The sequence below is a fragment of the Saccopteryx leptura genome, chromosome 2 (assembly GCF_036850995.1).
Source record: "Saccopteryx leptura isolate mSacLep1 chromosome 2, mSacLep1_pri_phased_curated, whole genome shotgun sequence".
Lineage (NCBI taxonomy): Eukaryota > Metazoa > Chordata > Mammalia > Chiroptera > Emballonuridae > Saccopteryx > Saccopteryx leptura.
This window is the reverse complement of record NC_089504.1, coordinates 153,810,401-153,833,051: the sequence shown is the minus strand read 5'-3', so window position 1 is coordinate 153,833,051 and position 22,651 is coordinate 153,810,401. Positions and strand designations below refer to the sequence as shown.

At 43.7% G+C, this 22,651-nt stretch overlaps 1 non-coding gene across 1 annotated transcript; it reads right to left on the bottom strand.

Moving 5' to 3' along the window:
- On the bottom strand, nt 1-76 carry TRNAT-UGU (transfer RNA threonine (anticodon UGU)). Its single transcript has one exon. It is a non-coding gene; the product is annotated as a tRNA-Thr (tRNA).
- Nucleotides 77-22,651: the final 22,575 nt, after the last annotated feature.

Sequence of the window (22,651 nt, the reverse complement as noted above, 5' to 3'; positions counted from 1 at the left end):
TGCCCTGGCCGGGAATTGAACCCGGGACTCCTGCACACAAGGCCGAAGCTCTACCACTGAGCCAACTGGCCAGGGCCTCTTTATGTATTTTTAAAAATATTTTAGCTTTAAAACCAAAACTGAGCCTCCAAAGCTGATCCTCTACAGTCTTGCTTAGTTTTTAAAAGGAGTGGGTGATACTCAGAAGGAAGAGAAGCTTCCTGTCTGTGCTCAGGGAAGTAACTTCCAGCGAAGGAGGGCCTACAGCAGCTAAAGAGGTTCCTAGCCTCCAAAAAAATTGTATAGAATTGTCAAACTTTACCTACAAGAGAGAATTATAACAACATTGAAAAATTGTCAACTACTAAGCTGCCAATAAAATTCTTCTTCAGGAAAGTATTAAATATTTGGAAGAAATACTTGGAGAAGATACTGAGAGTAGAGTTGGTGTGGTAATCTGCAGGGTTTTTCTTTTGCTGCCCTGGAGGAAGAACTGTGGTAGAGAGGGGAGGGGAGAGAAAGGATTTACTGGATGTAATAGAGAGAGAGGAGCCAAGAGGCTGTACACTGCCTGATAGAATAGACCCTTAGTGCTCAAGCAGGAGAAAAATGCCCAAGGGGAGATCTTTCAGGATATTAGTTGAGAGGTTGCAATGTAAACCTCTCTACCCTATGAAACCTTTAGTAATTTCTTGATTAGATTTTTTTGAGGTGTTAGGAAGGCAAAGGACTTCACCAGAGGGGAGAAGGACAACTGACATCTCAGTTACAGGTCAGTATAAAGTTATATTTTCTTCTTTTTTCTGTTCCTTACGTGATAGGAAAAAAGAAGTGGGCCTGGCCAGTTGGCTCAGTGGTAGAGCATCAGCCCGGCATGTGGATGTCCTGGGTTCAATTCCTGGTCAGGGCACACAGGAGAAGCACCCATCTGCTTCTCTACCCCTCCCCCCATCACTTCTCTCTTTCTCTCTCTCTCTTCTCCCACAGCCAAGGCTCAATTGGAGCGAGTTGGCCCTGGGTGCTGAGGATGGCTCCATGGCCTCTGCCTCAGGCACTAAGATGAGCCCGGTTACTGAGCAATGGCAACACCCCAGATGGGCAGAGCATCATCCCCAAGAGGGCTTGCCAGGTGGATCCTGGTCTGGATGCATATGGAAGTCTGTCTCTGCCTCCTCTTCTCTCACTGAATTAAAAAAAAAATAAAGGAACATAACTATGTCCTTTCATTATCTACAAAGACCTCTTTAATTGTATATCTGATCAGATGGTGATGGTGACTTATATTTATCATCCATATACATTGATTACATAGGAAGGCAATAATGGAAAGAATGGCAAAATGTAACCAGTCTTCTATTTTCTAGTTTTGAGATGTATTTGAAAAATAAGTGTTTATTAGCTTACTATGAAAATCACTTTCTGTATGCTACCTAATAAAGGTAATCAGTTTAAAATTTATTTTTTTTATTCATTTTAGAGAGGAGAGGGAGAGACAAAGAGAGAGAGAGAGAGACAGAGAGAGAGAGGAGAGACAGAGAGAGAGAGGAGAGACAGAGAGAAGGGGAGGAGGAGCTGGAAGCATCAACTCCCATATGTGCCTTGACCAGGCAAGCCCAGGGTTTCGAACCGGCGACCTCAGCATTTCCAGGTCGACGCTTTATCCACTGTGCCACCACAGGTCAGGCCTTAAAATTTAAATATACATATTTTCAAGGCTTTTATTTCTTTATTCCATTCTATGGGCACAATTTTTGATTTTCCTAATATCTTTGCCTATTCTGTTTATTTGTTATCACTTCATATACATCACATTGAAAGAAAGAATCCTTTGTCTTAATTATCTATAGTTAAATATTTAAGGAGTGTCAAAAATGTACTATGTTAGACAATGCTGTAGTTTCCTACTGACATTGTTACCATTTTGGTATTGTTTTATTTTGTTTTTGGAGTTGGTAGATTTCTGATAAAGTTTTTTGGACCTTCTTGGGGTCTGAACTTTCTAGAGGGGCTTTATCAAAAGCAGCACAATCACAAAATCTTCCGTGTGGCAGTAAAAAGATGGGGAATGAGAGTAAATTGGAAGTGGCCGGTAGAGGGCAGCACTAAAACAGCTCCTGAGCTGTAGCTTCCTTTGTGTCCTAGATGACTTATGCAGAGGAAAGCTGAGCAGTGCTGGCGTTCTAAAACTGACCATTTTTAGTGTTAAAATTTGGGGCTTTAATGACCACTCTTGTAGAGACAGGTATTTGGGCAAGATTTGGTTCAGGAGATGAGTCAGAAACTACTGTCATCTGCATTGAATTTTGACCAAGAAATTCCAAACTCTTTCCTCATCTGGTGAGTACATGGTGAGCTTCTACTGACTCAGAACCATTCACAAATGACTGGAATCTCACTGCTGCTTCTTTACTGAGAATTTTTTGGTTTGTTCTGAGACTCATGTCCCCTTTCAAAATTATCAAAGAGGGCTTACTTTGTTTGGAGTAACTGAGAGTCACTAATTCCTGAAGGTTAGTACAATGCCATAAATAAGTACTGCGTGTTCTCACATGGATGTCCCATAGGCAGCTTAGCACTTTCCTCACCCTGCTTGGCTGCCCTGATGTTTTCTTGGTGTAACTCCTGTTCCAGAGACCCTGACTTAAAATGTTGCAGTCATCTTCGATTCCCCTCTGTCATACTCAGGGTTCAATCCTTGGAACACTCTCTCATTCAATTCTTCCTTTTGTTGTCATTGTCCCTTTGTTTATTAGTCAAGCCTGGATTAGAAATTTAGTCTCTCCTTCTGTTTGTTTGTATTCCAGTCCATCCTTTATACCTTTACCAGGCAATTATTTAAAAGTCCTGATTTGGTTAGGTTTCTCCTGCTCTGACCCTTTGCCACCTTTTAAAAAATCCCGATTAAGTAGCTCCCCAGAATCTGCTGAGAAAAGTGTAGTTCTGATAATCAAATTCAGACTTTTGTTCTTTTTTCTCTTCTATTGTTTCCTCACATCAGTCAAAATGGAATGCTTGCCCTTCCCTGTATTTTCTCACCTCTTAGCCTTTGCCCAGTTTTCTTTGTCTAGAATCCTTCTAGTTTAGGGGTTTTTATTTAACAGCTTCTGACAAAGGAATCTCTTTGGCAACCTGTGAAGTTGATGGACATTTTCTCATAATGTTTACTAATGCGTACAATTATATATACAGAATTACCAAGGAAACCAATTATACTGAAATACTGTTATAAAAATCTGTGATATTATATGTGCTCTTTAATGCATTTATAAATAGCAAGATCTAGCATTGATCCTTATATTATCATAGTAGTTTATTGCCTACATCTGCAATGGAAGAAAATGCTAAATTTTAGTTATAGGTTAGTAAAAATAAAGATGTATTCTTTTTTAATCCCAATTTTTGACCCCATGTTGAGAGGCTTAAATCTAGATCACTGATTCTTAAACCAGAGTATGTGTCAGAATCACATGGATGCTAAACACAGGCGGTTAAGACTCATTTCTGGTTCAGCAGGTCCAAGGGCAGACCCTGGAATTTGCATTTCTAACAAGTTTCTAGGTGTTACCAGTGTTGCAGGCCCAGGATCTACTCATTGAAAGCCTCTAATCTAGAATAGATAATTAATTCATGCCATCTTTATCTACTAAAATCCTCTGCTTCCCTAAACCCAGGAAAATCCACCCTCTGCATTTTCCTTGTCACCTCTATCAGAAGAATTTTCTTCCCCTTCAAGGATCCTTGTCCTAATTGTTCATACCACTCTCATGGCGTTTAGCTTTCTGTTTTATTTTATGGTGACTTGGGTACAATGTGGCTGGTCCCTCTGGACTTCCAGTCTCCTAAAGTATTTGTGCTTCTGGAAATGCTACAGTATTTTAAATCTCCATGAAGGAATAAGTATCTCCTTTCACTCATTAGATTGTGAGCCCTTCTAGGATATTAGACATGTCTTATATGTATAGTTCACCCTTGAACAACACAGGTTTGTGTTGCATTAATCTACTTAATACAAGACTTTTTCAATTGACTTGCACATTTCTAATTTGTGTTGTTCAAGGGTCAGTCCCTCAGTTGGGAATCCATGTATGTAGGAGGGCCAACTGTCGTTATGTGCCTGAGATCGGTACCCCTAAATCCTCACTGTTCAAAGTTCAACTGCATTTGTGGAAGGGAGGAAGTGCGAAAAAGAAGGAAGGAGGGAAACTCCAATGGAGAACTCCTCAGTAGGAAAATTTATACAGCAGCCTAGAAATTAGGTATGAAGGGAACACCTAGTTTATTCACTTAACATGCTTCCTAGGTGCCACAGATTTAAAGTCTTTATCTTGATTATAAAAGTTTTAACGAAGTAGGTTACATACTGGGCCTTCCAGCAAAATTTCACAAAGACGTCCACTGGCCCATGGTATTTGCATTATATATGTCCTTGTTCAGGTCACTGGAAGAATGTTGTATAGGTCAGAGCCCTGAGGGTGTGTACTGCTGGTGGTTGAGGTCAGGCAGGTTTTCACAGAATTCAGGCGCACAGTAGAGCAGTGGTCCCCAACCTTATTTGGGCCACGGACCGGTTTAATGTCAGAAAATATTTTCACGGACCGGCCTTTAGGGTGGGACAGATAAATGTATCACGTGACTGAGACAAGCGTCAAGAGTGAGTCTTAGACGAATGTAACAGAGGGAATCTGGTCATTTTTAAAAAATAAAACATCAGGCCCTGGCCGGTTGGCTCAGTGGTAGAGGGTCGGCCTGGTGTGCAGGAGTCCCAGGTTCGATTCCTGGCCAGGGCACACAGGAGAAGCGCCCATCTGATCTCCTATCCTCCCCCTCTCCTTTCTCTCTGTCTCTCTCTTCCCCTCCCGCAGCCGAGGCTCCATTGGAGCAAAGTTGGCCCGGGCACTGAGGATGGCTCTGTGGCCTCTGCCTCAGGTGCTAGAATGGCTCTGGTCGCAACAGAGCGATGCCCCGGATGGGCAGAGCATTGCCCCCTGGTGGGCGTGCCGGTTGGATCCAGGTCGGGCGCATGTGGGAGTGTGTCTGACTGCCTCCCCGTTTCTGGCTTTGGAAAAATACAAAAAAAAAAAAAAAAAATATATATATATATATATATAGTTCAGACTTAAATATAAATAAAACGAAAATAATGTAAGTTATTTATTCTTTCTCTGCGGTACCAGTCCGCGGCCTGGGGTTTGGGGACCACTGCAGTAGAGGAACTACGGAGGCAGAAAGCGCCAGGCCATACTGGTTTATTAGAGGCTCGCTACTTTAGGTGAGAGAATAAACGAAAAAGGGAAAGAGCTAATAAACAAAGGAAAGCCTGCTTTTCACAGTGAAGGCAAGGGAGCAGGAAATCCGCACCTGATGGTTGGCAAGAAAGCCATCTAGGAGAATCGCTATGGAGGGTTAGTACCACAGCCTTACATAGACCACACACGTGGTGCTGCCTCCTGCTCATGCACCAATCAGCCAAAGTGCTTGCACCCGGTAAACCAACAAGCTAGCCTAACACAGCTGTTTTCCCACAGGGTGGGTCTGCATTTTCTACAAAGACTTCCATGTAGTACTCTGTAGTTATTGCTGAAAACAGAATGAACCATTGGGGCCTTTAGTTCAGTATAGCTTATTTTTACCTGATCAAACCTCCTACCCAATAAGTAGCAATAGTTTGAAGTCAGACTGGGAGAAGACACAGAATTAGTTAGGTGTTGAGTTATAGGATTCTGATTTCACCCCTGTAATGCCGGTGGCTGAGGCCAGGCAGGTCCACATTGGATTCGGGCAGACGGTAGAGAAACTGCAGAGCCAGAAAAGCATTGGGCCGTTCTGTTTAATGAAGTCTTACAGTGACGGACAAGCACACAGGCAGGGGAAACGGCCTCTCAGACAAACAGCAAAATGGCCCCTCACAGTGGCAGGCCGGCAATCTGCCATCCACAGTCCCCCTGAGCGCAAGCACCCACAGCCTTATTTATACAGGCTGTACACAGGTAGAGCTGCCATGCACTCACACACTAATCAGGCAAAGGGCTTGCAGCCAATAATAAACATTTCTATGTAGTGCTTTCCAATTCTAAATGGCTTTCAGGAGACTGAACGCAGTCTTTTAATATTAGTCATTCTGTGTTATTCCTCATATTGGGTCAGAGGGTTATTCTTGGACCAGAAACTCTGTTTCAAAGCCCCCCTAGCTGGGAAAGGGCTCAATTTAGTAGTTATCAACTTTTTCCCCTATGAAGCATAGTCCTAAACTTTTTACTTATTCTTTGTGAATTACATCTGCTCTTTTTTGGTACTGGCTATACATCAGTTTCTATTCTCACATGTGCATTTCAAATGAATTTATCCTCCTGTTGTGGCTACATAGGAAACTACCATTATTCAATTCTTTCCTAGGAGAGAAAAACACAAACTTGCTGAAGGCTTAGAATAGATATAAGCATAAAACCGTGGTCTTCATAGTGGCATCCTGCCAGGTAATTTGGCAGATGCTTTGAACCCCTCTTTCCCTAAGATGATGGGCTAATGTAATGCTGGTGGCTGAGGCCAGGCAGGTCCACACTGGATGTGGGCAGAGAGTAGAGAAACTGCAGAACCAGAAAGTGTCGGCCATACCCGTTTATTGGAGACTCACAAAGACCGGCAAGCAAATAACAAAAGGGAAAAAGCTAATAAAGGAAAATCTGCTACCTGCAGTTAGGGCAAGAGAGCAAGGAAAACCGCACCTCACGGTGGCGGGAGAGCGATCTGGGAGAATCGCGCCCAGAGGAAGCACCCACAGCCTTACATAGGCTACGCACACATGGCGCAGCCATGCACTCACATACCAACCAGGCAGAGTGCTTACAGCTGGTAACCCCACAAGCAAGCCTAACACAGCTGCCCCACAGCTAACAGTGGTAACTAACATTGATTGAGTGTTATACTGCCCATGGTCAAGACCAGGCAGGTTCACATTGGATTCGGGCAGATGGTAAAGAAACTGCGGAGCCAAAAAGCTTAGGCTGTTTGTTTAATAGAACCTCACAATGGCGGATAAGCACACAGGCAGGGGAAAACCACTTCTCAGGCACTCAAACAGCAAGAATGGCCCCTCACAGTGGCGAGCAGACAATCTGCCATCCACAATCCCCCATCTTTCTGGAGCCAAGCACCCATAACCTTATATAGGCCATGCACACATGCCTCTGCCAGGCGTTTACACACAAATCAAGCAAAGTGCTTGCAGCTGGTATACCAGCGAGCAAGCCTGACACAGCTGCCCCAGAAGTGCTATGTGTTAGGCACTTTATATGCCTTATCTTAATCTTCCAACCACCATATATGGTAGGAAACTAATAAATCTTGTTTTTCAGGTTGGGAAACTGAGGCACAAAGTAGTTAAGTAACTTGCCTAAAATTATACAAGAGGCAAAGCAGGAACTGGAATCTGCCATTATCTGACTCCAGAACCTAAAGTCCTAAAACTAATTTATACTATTCAGTACTCAGGGATGAAGTAAGGCAGTCCCTGCCTTGGGGACATTCATAGTTTGAAGACCACAGCTCAGCTAGTTGCAAATGTCCAGAAAAAGGGTGTCCCACACAGGCACCTCTCTCTTTGCTCACTTTCTGAATATTCTAGATGAACTTGTATACTTCCGTGTATATGACTAGACTGTAAGGATCAAGTGGCTGGGTGTTAATATCTCTTATTGCCTGTATAGACAGTGGTGGAGGCCTGTTTGTTGAGTCAAAAATCCTCTGTATTCTAATCCTAAAGCCAATTTTTCTTTTTATAAAATTCCCAACTGTTGGGCAGATAAAATATATTATGCTCACTTTGTTAAAGATGGTGCTGCCCACGTGGAAGCCATCACCCAGGTGATATTAAAGTGTGTTGGGGGCGGACTTTGGGCAGGCAGGATCCTTGTAGCCTGGGGCTTGGTTCTAGGACTAAGCCTTTCCCACCCTTTTTGATGTGGGGTGGTACAATCCCATCATGCCTCAGATAAGTGACTTTGTATTAGAGACTTCCCTATTTTGCATATTGGATTAAAGGTTTTGATTTCTACACTATAAAATGGGGACAGAACAGGAGCTTGCTCTCTTGGTTCCTGAGATTATCATTAGAAGAGAGAGCAGAGAGGAGAGCAGAGAAAGGCCATGTGGAGGAGGCCAGAAGAAGTAGCCAAGCCTGACCTGTGGTGGCGCAGTGGATAAAGCATCGACCTGGAAATGCTGAGGTCGCCGGTTCAAAACCCTAGGCTTGCCTGGTCATGGCACATATGGGAGTTGATGCTTCCAGCTCGTCCCCCCTGTCTCTCTCTTCTCTCTCTCTCTCCCTCTCTCTCTCTCTAAAAAAAAAAAAAAAAAAAAAAGAAGCAGCCAAGATGGCGGAGTGTTGAGTGAGAAGCCAGTTTGTGCAGGGAGAAGGAAGGAGATGAGGAACAGAGGTGAATAAGTCTTGTGAGCTAGAAACCTTTGATTCTAGGAAACTCGGATAAGTCAGTAGCTTTGTGAGCACTGAATGTAAGTGGGTTTTGGAGCCCCGTGTGTGTTTTTACTTGCCTGCCGGGTGCAAGCTAGGATTAAAGATGATGGCCCACCAGTTTTTGGCTCTGTTGTTTCTTTACCGACTGTCCGAATCCAGTGCGAACCTGCATGGGCCAGGCGGCTGTGACAGTGGCCCTGGCCTTGTATACTGGCTTTATACCAACCCAAAACAAAAGAATTGTTTCCTATGTGTAGATTTAATTCCTTTTTTATTATTATTCATTTTAGAGAGGAGAGAGAGACAGACAGAGAGAAGGGAGAGAGAAGAGGGGAGGAGCAGGAAGCATCAACTCCAATATGTGCCTTCACCAGGCAAGTTCAGGATTTTGAATTGGCGACCTCAGTGCAACAGGTCAATGCTTTATCCACTACAGTACACCACCACGGGCCAGGCTTTAAGTGTAGATTTAAAGTAAAATAGTATTACATTAAATAGAGAATATAGTTTGACTTACTACATGATTAATGAGCTATGGTAGCAATTTATAACTAGTGTGCTACAAAAAATTTTAAAACACCCAATACCTGACTATTTATAAGGTCTACCGGAAAGTTCTGTCCGTTTTTTGAATAAAACAAAATACAAATATTTCTTACCGTCAATAAACTTTATTAAATAATATAATTGCCATTATTATTAATGATTTCTTGCCAGCGTGAGGGCAATTTGTATATCCCATTTTTGAAAAATGTTTTATCTTTTGATGTGAAAAATTGAACCAGTGCTTTTTTGATATCTTCTTCATTTTTGAATTTTTTGCCCTTCAAAAAATTTTGTAAGGACAGAAACAAGTGATAGTCGGAGGGTGCTAAGTCCGGGGAATATGGTGGATGCGACAGACATGCTTCTGTAGCATTTCTTCCTTGTTGAAATTCGTAAAAATTACAGTGGCATAAATGAACTTTATCAGTAGCCATGGGTACACTATCGCTTCACACATAAGACTAACGTGAATCAACTTTGTTTTAGTTAATTTGCTATGTCAGTATGTTTACATTAAGTGATAAAAATAGAGGCACACATGTGCCAAATAAACATGTGCTTACGTGTCGAAACTTGTGATAGAAACGGACAGAACCTTCCGGTAGACCTTATAGTTAGGGGCACTGACCTGTTTTCCTTTAGATTGTCAAAAAATGACTATAGCCAAGACAGCAATAATCATCTAGTGTGAAAGAATAAAAATTACACCTATTTTTTTGTCAGATTGACAAAAAATATATTTTTGATATGCTGCCGCAGAATTTTAATTGTTTATGTATACCTTGAGATTAAAAAGGTTGAAAATCGCTTATCTAAGGATTTACTATTTATTCATTTATTCATTCATTCGTGAGAGGAGGGGAGGCAGAGACAGATTCCTGCATGCGCCAGACCTGAACCCACCGGGGGGAAGCCCAGTAGGGGGCGATGTTCTTCCCATCTGGAGCCCTTGCTCCATTGCAAATGGAGCCATTTTTAGCGCCTGAGGTGGAGGCCGTAGAGCCATTCTCAGTGCCCAGGGTCAACTCACTCCAATCAAGTCATGGCTGCAGGAGGGGGAAGACAGAGAGAGAACGGGAAGTGAGGGGGGAGGGGTGGAGAAGCAGATTGGCATTTCTCCTGTGTGCCCTGACCATGAATCGAACCCAGAACATCCACATGCTTGGCTGACGCTCTACCACTGAGCCAACCTGCCAGTGCTAGGATTTACTCTTTAGTAAATACTGCAATTTGAGTATTGTCAGGGGCATGCAGCCTGCCCCCTTTTCCAGCCTCATCTCACATGCTCTTCCCTTGCTCGCTTTGGGCCTCTGCACACCCCATGTTGTCTCAAATGCTCTTCCTTTTCCTCCACCCTATGTGACCCCTCAACTCCTCATTCCTTTGTCCTCCAGCCCTCATGTCAATAATCAGGTCCCCTGGATAGCCCTGAGTCCTTTTCTCCCAGCTTTGCTCAATCTCCTTTGGCAGAGGGCTCTTGGTTTCTTTTCTTCAGAGCCCTGATCTCTGCTATAAGTAGATGGCCATTCATTCCTGAGTAACTCCCTCCTTTTCTGTTCTGTAAACTTCCTGAGGCCCAGGGATGAACCTGTTTTGCTAAGCTTTGTATATGCAGCCTTTTAGCACAGCGGCGAGGACATAACATGCATGAGTGGCAGTGTCAAGTGTCAAGAAATGCTTGCGTTGGGGCTCCCCATAATATCCATTATCCTACACAAAAAACTTCTATTCCTTTTTTTTTAAGTGAGAGGAAAGGAAATAGAGAGACAGACTCCCGCATGCACCCCAACCAAGATCCACCTGGCAACCACCATCTGTGGCCATTATTTAAATCAATTGAGCTATCCTTAGCCCTGAGGATGATGCTAGGACCAACCAAGCCACTGGCTGTGGGAGAGGGAGAGGTGGAGAGAAGCAAATGGTCGCTTCTCATGCGTGCCCTGACTGGGATTGAACGCAGAATGTCTGCACACCAGGTCGACACTCTATACACTGAGCCAACCAGTCAGGGCACTTCTATTCTTGCATATAGACATTTGCCATTGTCTCCACCTTATGTTAAATGTAACTAATCTCCACAAGGGCAGGGCTTATTGTCTGTTCACTTATCTATCTCAAGCATCTGGAAGAGTGTCTGCCAGGTAGCAGGTGCTCTGAAATATTTGTTGACTTAATGAAGGCATCTTGAGAAAACTGTTTTCATTGAGCTGTAATATTCAGTTGTACATGCAAACCCAGTTTCAACACAAGTCCCCTCCCTTTCTTCGCTGACTTCCTACCTTCTAACTAGATCACGCTTTCAAGCCCCTTGCTTTAGCAACATTGATGTTGCCCACAGGTAGGTTCTCAATATATATTTTATGAGAGTCCAGAGCTATAAAATATCAAGGAAGTTTCCCAATAGCACACACCTAGAAAAGCATGGCCTGACTACAGAGTAGGCTAGGATAAGAATAGATTTCCCAAGGTATCTGTACTTCCAAGGGCAATCTAGAAATGGTTCAGAAATATATAAGCAGTTTTCTTTGAGGAAGCACCAAGCAAGAATAGCAGGTGGAAATGTTCTATAAGTTAAGTAACGTTTTTGAAAGGGCAGCATTTTTTAAAAACCATTTTTGCCTTGTAAGTAATTGTTTGTGTGCATATATAAATAAGAATGATTGCAGTGAATAGAGCATCGGTCTGGGATGCTGAAACCCTGAGGTCGCAGGCTTGAGCATGGGCTCATCTGGCTTGAGGGCGGGCTCACCAGCTTGAGCGTGAAATAGCTGGCTTGAGCATGGGATCATAAATATGACCCCATGGTTGCTGGCTTGAGCCAAAGGTCGCTGGCTTGAGCTTAAAGGTCACTGGCTTGCACCCATGGTCACTGGCTTGAGCAAGGGGTCACTGGCTTGAGCAAGGGGTCACTGGCTTGGCTGGAGCTCCCCCTCCCCAGTCAAGGCACATAGTAGAAAGCAATCAATGAATAACTAAGGTGCCCCAACAAAGAATTAATACTCCTCCACTTTCTCCCTTCCTGTCTATCAGTCCCTCTCTCTCTCTCAAAAAAAAAAAAAAAAAAAAAAAGGAAAAGAAAAAGAATGCTGCTACATGCCTGAATCCTCCCCTCTCTGTTATTTTATAGGAGTGTCACTTGCCACTCTTAAAGGTTCCTTGCAGTTGAGCTTTTCAGTGGTCTTGTTAAATAAAGAAAGCAGGAAGTCCAAGATGGCAGTGCCTAGGAAAGTGGTCAGAAACATATGGCTCGTGAGCCAGATGTGGCTCTTTTGATGGCTGCATCTGGCTCGCAGACAAATCTTTAATAAAAAAATAACATTAAAAATATAAAAATGCCTGACCTGTGGTGGCACAGTGGATAAAGCGTCATCCTGGAAACGCTGAGGTTGCCGGTTCAAAACCCTGGGCTTGCCTGGTCAAGGCACATATGGGAGTTGATGCTTCCTGCTCCTCCCCCCTTCTCTCTCTCTCTCTCTCTCCTCTCTATAATGAATAAATAAATTTTAAAAAGGGCATGTCTGGTTGTGTTACTTACAAATAAAAATAAAATAAAACATTCTCATATATTACAACCCATTCATTTCCTACCACTCATGTTCATAGTTGCAGGTGCCTAGAGCCAATCACAGCTGTCCTCTGGGACAACACCAAATTTTTATTGGATAATGTGTAATGTACACGGGTCGTTGTATGGCTCTCACAGAATTACATTTTAAAATATGTGGCATTTGCCTGACCAGGCGGTGGTGCAGTGGATAGAGCGTTGGACAGGGATGCGGAAGACCCAGGTTCAAGACCCCAAGGTCACCAGCTTGAGTGCGGGCTCATCTGGTTTGAGCAAAAGCCCACCAGCTTGAACCCAAAGTCGCTGGCTCCAGCAAGGGGTTACTCGGTCTGCTGAAGGCCCGCGGTCAAGGCACATATGAGAAAGCAATCAATGAACAGCTAAGGTGTTGCAACGCACAATGAAAAACTAATGATTGATGCTTCTCATCTCTCTCCATTCCTGTCTGTCTGTCCCTGTCTATCCCTCTCTATGACTCGCTCTCTGTCTCTGTAAAAAAAATAAATCAATAAAATTAAAAAATAAATAAATAAAATATGTGGCATTCATGGCTCTCTCAGCCAAAAAGGTTCCCGACCCCTGGCCTAGGAGGACACTGAACTCATCCCCTCCTCTGAGCAAATGCAAATATACCCATATGTAGAGGGCAGTTACTCCTAAAAGACAACTGGGCTGAATAAACAGCTTCTGAACAACAAAGGAGTGAAAGAGACCAAACACAGAAGGCTAGGAAGCTGCAGGAACCCTTTGGGAGCTTAGAGAGCTCTCCTGACTGGAGAAGCCAGTGCGCATCATTGCTTAAGTCTCCCTCCACTCTCCATAGGGATGGTAGAGCTCTATTCAGGTGTTTGCCTATCTGCTAAATTACCATGCATTCCCAGCTGCATTGTCTGGAGCCTTTTGCCTTCTAATAAAGGGAGCAAAAAGGAAAACAAGCCAGTCACCACACCCATTTGCCCTCCCTGCCAGGAGCCACTCCAGCTCCTTTGGCCATTGCCCCAGGAGTCTGTAAGTGCCTTCCCTGCTCCAACAGGCTTTTCAAAGGTGCCCAACCCACAAAGCCTACTCCAGACCACTTTCTCTACAGCAAACCAAAGGGAGACTGCATAGAGAAGACTGGTGTTGGGAAAACAGCTGTGTTAGGCTTGCTCGCTGGTGTACCAGCTGCAAGCACTTTGCTTGATTAGTGCATGAGCAGATGGCAGAGGCGTGTGTGCATAGCTCTGTAGGGCTATGGGTGCTTGTGCTCAGGGGAGATTGCAGATGGTGGCCTGCAGAATGCCTGCCCATCACTGTGAGGGGCCATTTTGCTCTTTGTTTGCCTGAGAAGCAATTTTCCCCTACTGTTTGCTCTTCCACTGTTGCCAGACTTTATTAAACAGTAATAGCCCAATGTTCTCTGGCTCCACAGTTTCTCTACCGTCTTCCCAAATCCAGTGTGGACCTGCCTAGTCTTGGTGACTGGCAGGTCACTGGGCAGCTGTGGGAGCTCCCCAGGGACTGCTAAAATTCTCTGGGGTCAGAGTGGCCTGGAAGCACCACTGTTTACATCCCCCTTGACCTCCAGAAGGTGGGTGGGGGCTCTATTCAGATGCTCTGTCCTACCTGTAAGTTTGCTGCACATTCCTGGACACTTTACTTGAGCCCATCTCACCCTCCAACTAAGGAAACCAGCAGGATCAATAAGTCATTATTACATGCCCTTGACCTCCCCACCTGGAGCCACTATGGTTTGGTAAGCCGGTGCCCTGGGTGACTTAGGTGCCTGCTCAGCTCCTACTGGCCTGCCAAAACCTCCTGGCACACACAGGGGATGTTTTTACATAAGGCCATTCCTTAAAGACTGGAAGAAATGGCTATTTTATCTAGTCCATATAAACAAACACAGTAAGTCAAGTGAAAAGACAGAAGATTATCTTCCTTAAGTGAAGGAACAAAAAAATCCCCACAACTGGCCCTGGCCAGTTGGCTCAGCGGTAGAGCGTCGGCCTAGCGTGCGGAGGACCCAGGTTCGATTCCCGGCCAGGGCACACAGGAGAAGCGCCCATTTGCTTCTCCACCCCTCTGCCGCGCCTTCCTCTCTGTCTCTCTCTTCCCCTCCCGCAGCCAAGGCTCCATTGGAGCAAAGATGGCCCGGGTGCTGGGGATGGCTCTGTGGCCTCTGCCCCAGGCGCTAGAGTGGCTCTGGTCGCAACATGGCGACGCCCAGGATGGGCAGAGCATCGCCCCCTGGTGGGCAGAGCGTTGCCCCACGGTGGGCGTGCCGGGTAGATCCCAGTCGGGCGCATGCGGGAGTCTGTCTGACTGTCTCTCCCTATTTCCAGCTTCAGAAAAATGCAAAAAAAAAAAAAAAAAAAAAAAAAAATCCCCACAACAAAGCCCTAAGGAAATAGAGATAAGTATAATTTTCCTGATAAAGAATTCAAAGAAATGGTCATAAAGTTGCTCACCAAACTTGAGAGTGGAATAGAGGAATTTAGGGATAACTTCAATGAAGAGTTAGAAACTACAGTATAATAAACCAGGCCAGGTAGTGGGTTTGATTCCTGATCAAGGCACATACAAGACTCAACCAACAAGTGCACAAATATGTGGAACAACAAATCAAAGTTTCTCTCAAATCAATAAATTTTAAAAAAAGTATAATGAAGAACGAAGCAGACTTGAATACAAAACTGAAATGAAATATACATTAGAAGGAATTTACAGATTAGCTGATACAAAAGTGACTCAGAAGACAGGCTAATGGAAATTAACCAATCAGAACAGCAAAACAAAACAAAATATAAAAAACAAGAATGAGGGACCTCTGGGATAACCGGATGTAAAGCCAGAAGCCAGGGCCAGAGCCACTATCACAGCCGCCCAGCCCATGCAGGTTCGCATTGGATTCGGACAGTCGGTAAAGAAACAAAGGAGCCACAAACTGGTGGGCCATTTTCTTTAATCTAGCTTGCACCCGGCGGGCAAGTAAAAATACACACTGGGCTCCAAAACCCAGTCACATTCAGTGCTCACAAAGCCACTGACTTATCCGAGTTTCCTAGAATCAAAGGTTTCTAGCTCACCAGACTTATTCTCCTCAGTTCCCCATCTCCTTCCTTATCCCAGATACAAACTCTGTACAAACTGGCATCTCACTCAGCACTCCGCCATCTTGGCTGCTTTTCCTGGCCTTCTCCACGTGGCCTCCTCCCACTGCTGGCTCTATTCTCTCTGCTCTCTCATGCTAACCTCAGGAACCAAGAGCCGAGTCCCGTTCTGCCTCCATTTTATAGTGTAGAAATCCAAACCCTTAATCCAATATACCTAATAGGGAAGTCTCTAATACAAAGTCACTTCTCTGAGGCATAATAGGATTGTACCACCTCACACCAAAAAGGGTGGGACAGGCTTAATCCCAAAACCAAGCCTCAGGCTATAACAATTCTCAACACACATTAATATCACCTGGGCAATGGCCTCACGTGGGCAGCGCCTATTTTTAACAAAGTGAGCATAATACATTTTATCTGCCCAACACCGGGAAATGTCAAATGCTGTAACATTCGCATTATAGGGATTCCCAGAAGGAGAGGAAAGGAACAGAAGCAAAGAAATAATGGTTGGAAACTTTTTTAACCTGGGAAAAGAAACAGACATTCAGGTGCAGGAAGCACAAAAAGTTCCAAACAAGATAAACCCAAAGAAACCCTACACCAAGATACACTGTAATTAAAATGGCAAAAATAAAAAGACAATCTTAAAGAAAGCATGTTATATACAAAGGAAACCCCATAAGCCTATCTATCAGCTGATTTCTCAGCAACATTGCAGGCCAGAAGGGAATGGCAGCACTTCTTTAAAATGCTAAGAGAAAGGAACCTGCAACCTAGAATAGTTTATCCAGGAGGGTTACCATTTAGATTTGAAGGAAAGAAAGTTTTCCAAACAAGCAAGAAGAACTAAGAGTTCACTATTAAACAAGCTTTACAAAAATGTTAAAGGGTTGTCTTAAGATAGAAAAAGAAAGGCCAGAAATAAGAAAATATGACAAAGGAAAAAATATCACAACTAAAACCAAATATTTAATAAACAGAGATCAGACATTTAAAAAGCCACTATGAAGATCAAAAGAAAAACATCTTGAACTCAATAAAAACTACATTAAGTAGTTAGGAGATACATAATACTAAAGAGCTAAAACATGACATGTTTAAGAAGCAGGGGGAAATTAAATGGCTGTTATCTTAAAACTGCTATAGATATAGAATAACGTACCTCCTACTGACCACAAACCAAAAATTTACAAATATAGAAAAAGAATAAAGAGAAAGGAACTCAAACAGAATACCAAAGAAAACCAGTAAACAGCAAAGAAGGAGATCAATAAGGAACAAAGGAACTATAAAAAAAATTTAACAAAATGACAATAAGTACATACACCTCAATAATTACTTTAAATGTAAATGGACTAAATGCTTCAATTAAACAGACAGAGGGTGGCTGAACATGTTAAAAATCATGACTAAAAAAAAAAATCACGACTAAACTTTATGCTGCTTGTTGGTCAAATAAGTTTGTAAATATGATATATATGTTTGCTCGCTTGTGACTTATATTGGGTGTGGGGGACAGGCTATAAGCAGGCCAGGTCGTTGTAGCCTGAGGTTTGGTTTTGGGACTAAGCTTTTCCCCACACCCTTGACTGATTGTATGATCTGGGTGGTGCACTCTCATGAGGAATTCAATTATGCCTTGGATAAGTGACTTTGTATCGGGGACTTCCTTGTTTGTATATTGGATTAAGGGATTTTGGTTTTCTACACTATAAAGTGGGACAGACCAGGAGCTTGGACACACAGTTCCTGCTATCACAATTGCAGGGGCTTCCCTGATCCCTGGCCCTTCATGGGAAGAGCTGGTTTTCTGCTTTTCCCTTGTCTTCTTTTGTGGTTTGCCTGTCTTGGTGAGACACCAATAAATAGGATGGCCCCCCATCCTCTGACTCCGCCGTTTCTTTATCGTCTGCCCGAATCCAATGGGAACCTGCATGTGAATGGCCACGATGGCGGCTCCTGGCCTTACACTGCTCAAGTCAAAGACACATATGTCAACATAAAACAATTTCCAAACCTGTAAGAATTTTTTGAGTTTACTTGAGCCAAACTGTTGACAATTGCTGGGAAGCAAAGTCTCAATGGATCAAGAAAGTACTCCAGAAAATGGTGGTGTTGGTCAAATAAGTTTGTAAATATGATATATATGTTTGCTCGCTTATAGTTTGCATTAGATGTGAGGGACAGGCTGTCAGCAGGTAGGGTCCTTATAGCCTAAGGCTTAGTTTTAAGACTAAATTTTTCACCTGACCTGTGGTGGTGCAGTGGATAAAGTGTTGACCTGGAATGCTGAGGTTGTCGGTTCAAAACCCTGGGCTTGCCTGGTCAAGGCACATATGGGAGTTGATGCTTCCTGGTCCTCCCCCTGTTCTCTCTCTCTCTTTCCTCTCTCTCTCTCTCTCTCTCTCTCTCTTCAATAAAAATGGATAAATAAAATCTTAAAAAAAAAAAAGACTAAGTTTTTCCCCATACCCTTGACTGTTGCATGATAGGGGGTGGTGCACTCTCATGAGGAATCCCATTATGCCTCAGATAACTGACTTTGTATCAGAGACTTTCTTGTTTGTACAGTATAGTGGATTAAAGGTTTTGATTTCTACAGTACAAAATGGGGCAGAGGAGCCCATGCTGGAGGAGAGCAGAAAAATGCCACGTGGAGGAGAGGAGAAGCAGCCAAGATGGTAGAATGCTGTAGGAAAAGCCAGTTTGTGCAGAGTTTGTGCAGAGAGAAGGAGATGGGGAACAGAGACAAATAAGGCTGCTGAGGTAGAAACCTTTGATTCTAGGAAACTTGGATAAGTCAGTGGCTTTGGGAGCCCTGAATGGAAAGGGAAGTGTTTTCCTACTGTGTGTATTTCTTGCCTGCCAGGTGCAAGCTAGGATTAAAAGTAATGACCCACCAGTTCTTGGCTCCGATGTCCCATTACTGTCTGTCCGAATCAAATTCGAACCTGCATGCATCAGGCGGCTGTGATGGGGGCTGTGGCTACTGGCTTTACAGGTGGTTTTACCACTTATTTATACAGAGACATAATGGGGGTTACATGAAAATGATTGAATTGGTGTTAGGAAAGTAGGAGAAAGCAAAGTGGGGAAACCTCTGGGATTGGATAAAAAGTATTGAAACTTTTTTTACATAAGCAGGAATAAGATAGTTCAGTTAATTCACAGGATAACAATAACAATGAGGGAATTTGGGGGTCCCTCTCCTGGTGGGACACTTGCCCTGAGGGCGGGACAGGTAAAGAAGGTTACCAGGATGTTATCAGGTATAATATTATAGATGCAAAAGACAACAGATAGGCTAGGTTAAGGTAAACAATGTCCTTTGTTAGAGAAAAATACCTCCCTAGGACGTGACTAACCACCATAAACTGCTTTTAGTTAGAAACGTTTAATTTCAGACTGTAAAGTCAGTGGCCACGGCCACCATCACAGCCACCTGGCCCATGCAGGTTCGCGTTGGATTTGGACAGTCGGTAAAGAAACAACAGAGCCACAAACTGGTGGGCCATAGTCTTTAATTCTAGCTTGCACCCGGCGGGCAAGTAAAACACACACTGGGCTCCAAAACCCACTCACATTCAGTGCTCACAAAGCTACTGACTTATCCGAGTTTCCTAGAATCAAAGGTTTCTAGCTCACCAGACTTATTCACCTCTGTTCCCCATCTCCTTCCTTCTCCCTGCACAAACTCTACACTAACTGGCTTCTCACTCAACACTCCACCATCTTGGCTGCTTCTCCTGGCCTCCTCCATGTGGCCTTTCTCTGCTCTCCTCTCTGCTCTCTCTTCTAATGATAATCTCAGGAACCAAGAGAGTAAGCTCCTGTTCTGCCCCCATGTTATAGTGTAGATTCATAACCTTTAATCCAATATACAAAATAGGGAAGTTTCTAATACAAAGTCACTTATCTGGGGCATGATGGGATTGTACCACCCCACATCAAACAGGGTGGGAAAGGTTTAGTCCTAGAACCAAGCCCCAGGCTACAAGGATCCTGCCTGCCCATAGCCCACAGAGGCACACATTAATATCACCTGGGCAACGGCCTCCACGTGGGCAGCGCCATCTTTAACAAAGTGAGCATAATACATTTTATCCGCCCAACACAGACCATCCTATATGGTTACTACAGGTCTCTGAGTCTGTAAGGCCACCACGCAGGCTTTCCCTGATGTTGGGCAGATAAAATGTATTATGCTCATTTTGTAAAAGATAACAGGTGATATTAATGTGTGTTGGGGGCAGGCAGGATCGTTGTAGCCTGGGGCTTGGTTTTGGGATTAAGCCTTTCCCACCCTTTTTGATGTGGGGCGGTACAATCCAATCATGCCTCAGATAACTGACTTTGTATTAGAGACTTCCCTATTTTGTATATTGGATTAAAGGTTTGGATTTCTACACTATAAAATAGGGGCAGAACGGGGGCTTGCCTCTCTTGGTTCCTGAGATTATCATTAGAAGAGAGAGCAGAGGAAAGCAGAGAAAGGCCACGTGGAGGAGGCCAGGAGAAGCAGCCAAGATGATGGAGTGCTGAGTGAGATGCCAGTTTGTGTAGAGTTTGTATTTGGGATAAGGAAGGAGATGGGGAACAGAGGTGAATAAGTCTGGTGAGCTAGAAACCTTTGATTCTAGGAAACTTGGATAAGTCAGTGGCTTTGTGAGCACTGAATGTGACTGGGTTTTGGAGCCCAGTGTGTATTTTTACTTGCCCGCTGGGTGCAAGCTAGAATTAAAGACTATGGCCCACCAGTTTTTGGCTTCGTTGTTTCTTTGCCGACTGTCCGAATCCAATACGAACCTGCATGGGCTGGGCGGCTGTGATGGTGGCCCTGGCCGTGGCTCCTGGCTTTACACCTGAGCTTGTCAGATTCAGCTTATGGCCCCTTTTCATCCACACATACAATCCAGAAGTAAAGGGATGGAAAAATATTCCATGCAAATAGAAATTGAAAGGAATCTGGGATAGCAATACTCAGACAAATTCAACTTGAAAATAACAAAATATCAAAAAGACAAAGAAGGACTGTTGGGCAAATGAGTTTGTAAAATTTGTATTTTTTGAGTTTACTCATTTTTATTGTTAAAAAATGGCCCTGAGCAGCCACATGTGTGCTTGCCCTCAGAGCAGGGCAGTTGATTGCAAATTGCAGATTGCATTCCTGCCTGGGAGGGGCCATTTTTTTGCTAATGTTTGCTGGAGGAGGGGTTTTTGTGGGCCCAGGAAGTTTTCCTGAGGAGAGCAGAGGGAATACAGAGTGCTGAGGAAGAAGCCAGTTTGTGCAGAGAGAGAGAAGGTGTGCAGGTGGGGAACCAGAGCTGGGGGGTTTGGGAGGCCTACTGAGGCTTGTGGGGCCTTTGATTCTAAGAGGAACCAGAGAAGATTCTCCTGGTTGTGGAACCGGAGAATGCGTCAGGGCTTTGGGAGTTCTGAGTGAGAGGGAAGTGTTTTTCCTGTGTGTTTGCTCTTTGGCCAGTGCGAGACTTTAATAAAGGAACGGCCTACCGTTTTTTGGCTCCACTGTTTCTTTACTGTCTGCCCAAATTTAATGAGAACCTGCATGGCCACGGCAGTGGTGGCCACTGGTTATGTAAGGACCTTACATAACTATAAAGAGGTCAATCTGAGAACAGGATATAAAAATCATAAATATCTACACACTCAACATAGGAGCACCTAAATATATTGATATAAAACAATTATTAATGAACATGAAGAAAGAAATACATAGTAACACAATAATAGTGGGGAATTTTAATACCCCATTGTAAATCCAGTGGCCGTGGCCACCATCACAGCCACCTGGCCCATGCAGGTTCGCATTGGATTCGGACAGTCGGTAAAGAAACAATGGAGCCAAAAACTGATGGGCCATCATCTTTAATCCTAGCTTGTACCCGGCAGGGAAGTAAAAACACACACTGGGCTCCAAAACCCACTTACATTCAGTGCTCACAAAGCTACTGACTTATCCGAGTTTCCTAGAATCAAAGGTTTCTAGCTCACCAGACTTATTCGCCTCTGTTCCCCATCTCCTTCCTTCTCTCTGCACAAGCTCTGCACTAACTGGCTTCTCACTCAACACTCCACCATCTTGGCTGCTTCTCATGGCCTCCTCCACATGGCCTTTCTCTGCTCTCCTCTCTGCTCTCTCTTCTAATGATAATCTCAGGAACCAAGAGAGCAAACTCCCGTTCTGCCCCCATTTTATAGTGTAGAAATCAAAACCTTTAATCCGATATACAAAATAGGGAAGTCTCTAATACAAAGTCACTTATCTGGGGCATGATGGGATTGCACCTCCTCACATCAAACAGGGTGGGAAAGGCTTAGTCCTAGAACCAAGCCCCAGGCTACAAGGATCCTGCCTGCCCATAGCCCTCCCCCAACACACATTAATATCACCTGGGCGACAGGCCTCCACGTGGGCAGCGCCATCTTTAACAAAGTGAGCATAATATATCAATATTTTATCTGCCCAACACCCATTCAGACAGAAAATTAATATGGAAATAATAGCCTTAAATGTCACATTAGACTAGATTGACTTAATAGACATTTTTAGAAGAGTTCATTCCTAAACTGCTGAATACACATTTTTTTAAAAAGTGCAAATGGAATATTCTCCAGGATAGATCACATATTAGGCAACAAAACCAGCCTTAATAAATTTAAGAAGATTGAAATCATATCAAGCATCTTTTTCAACCACAATGACATGAAACTAGAAATCAATTATAAGAAGAAAACTGGAAAAAAAACCCAAATATGTAGAGACTAAGCAACATTTTACTAAATAAACAATAAACCAAAGAGGAAATCAAACAGAAAATCAAAAACTATCTTGACCTGACAGGGTAGCTCAATTGGTTAGAAGCATTGTCTCAGTGTGCCAAGGCTGTGAGTCGGATCCCCAGTCAGGGCACATACGAGATCAACCACTGGCCTAACCAGGTGGTGGTATAGTGGATAGAGCATTGGCCTGGG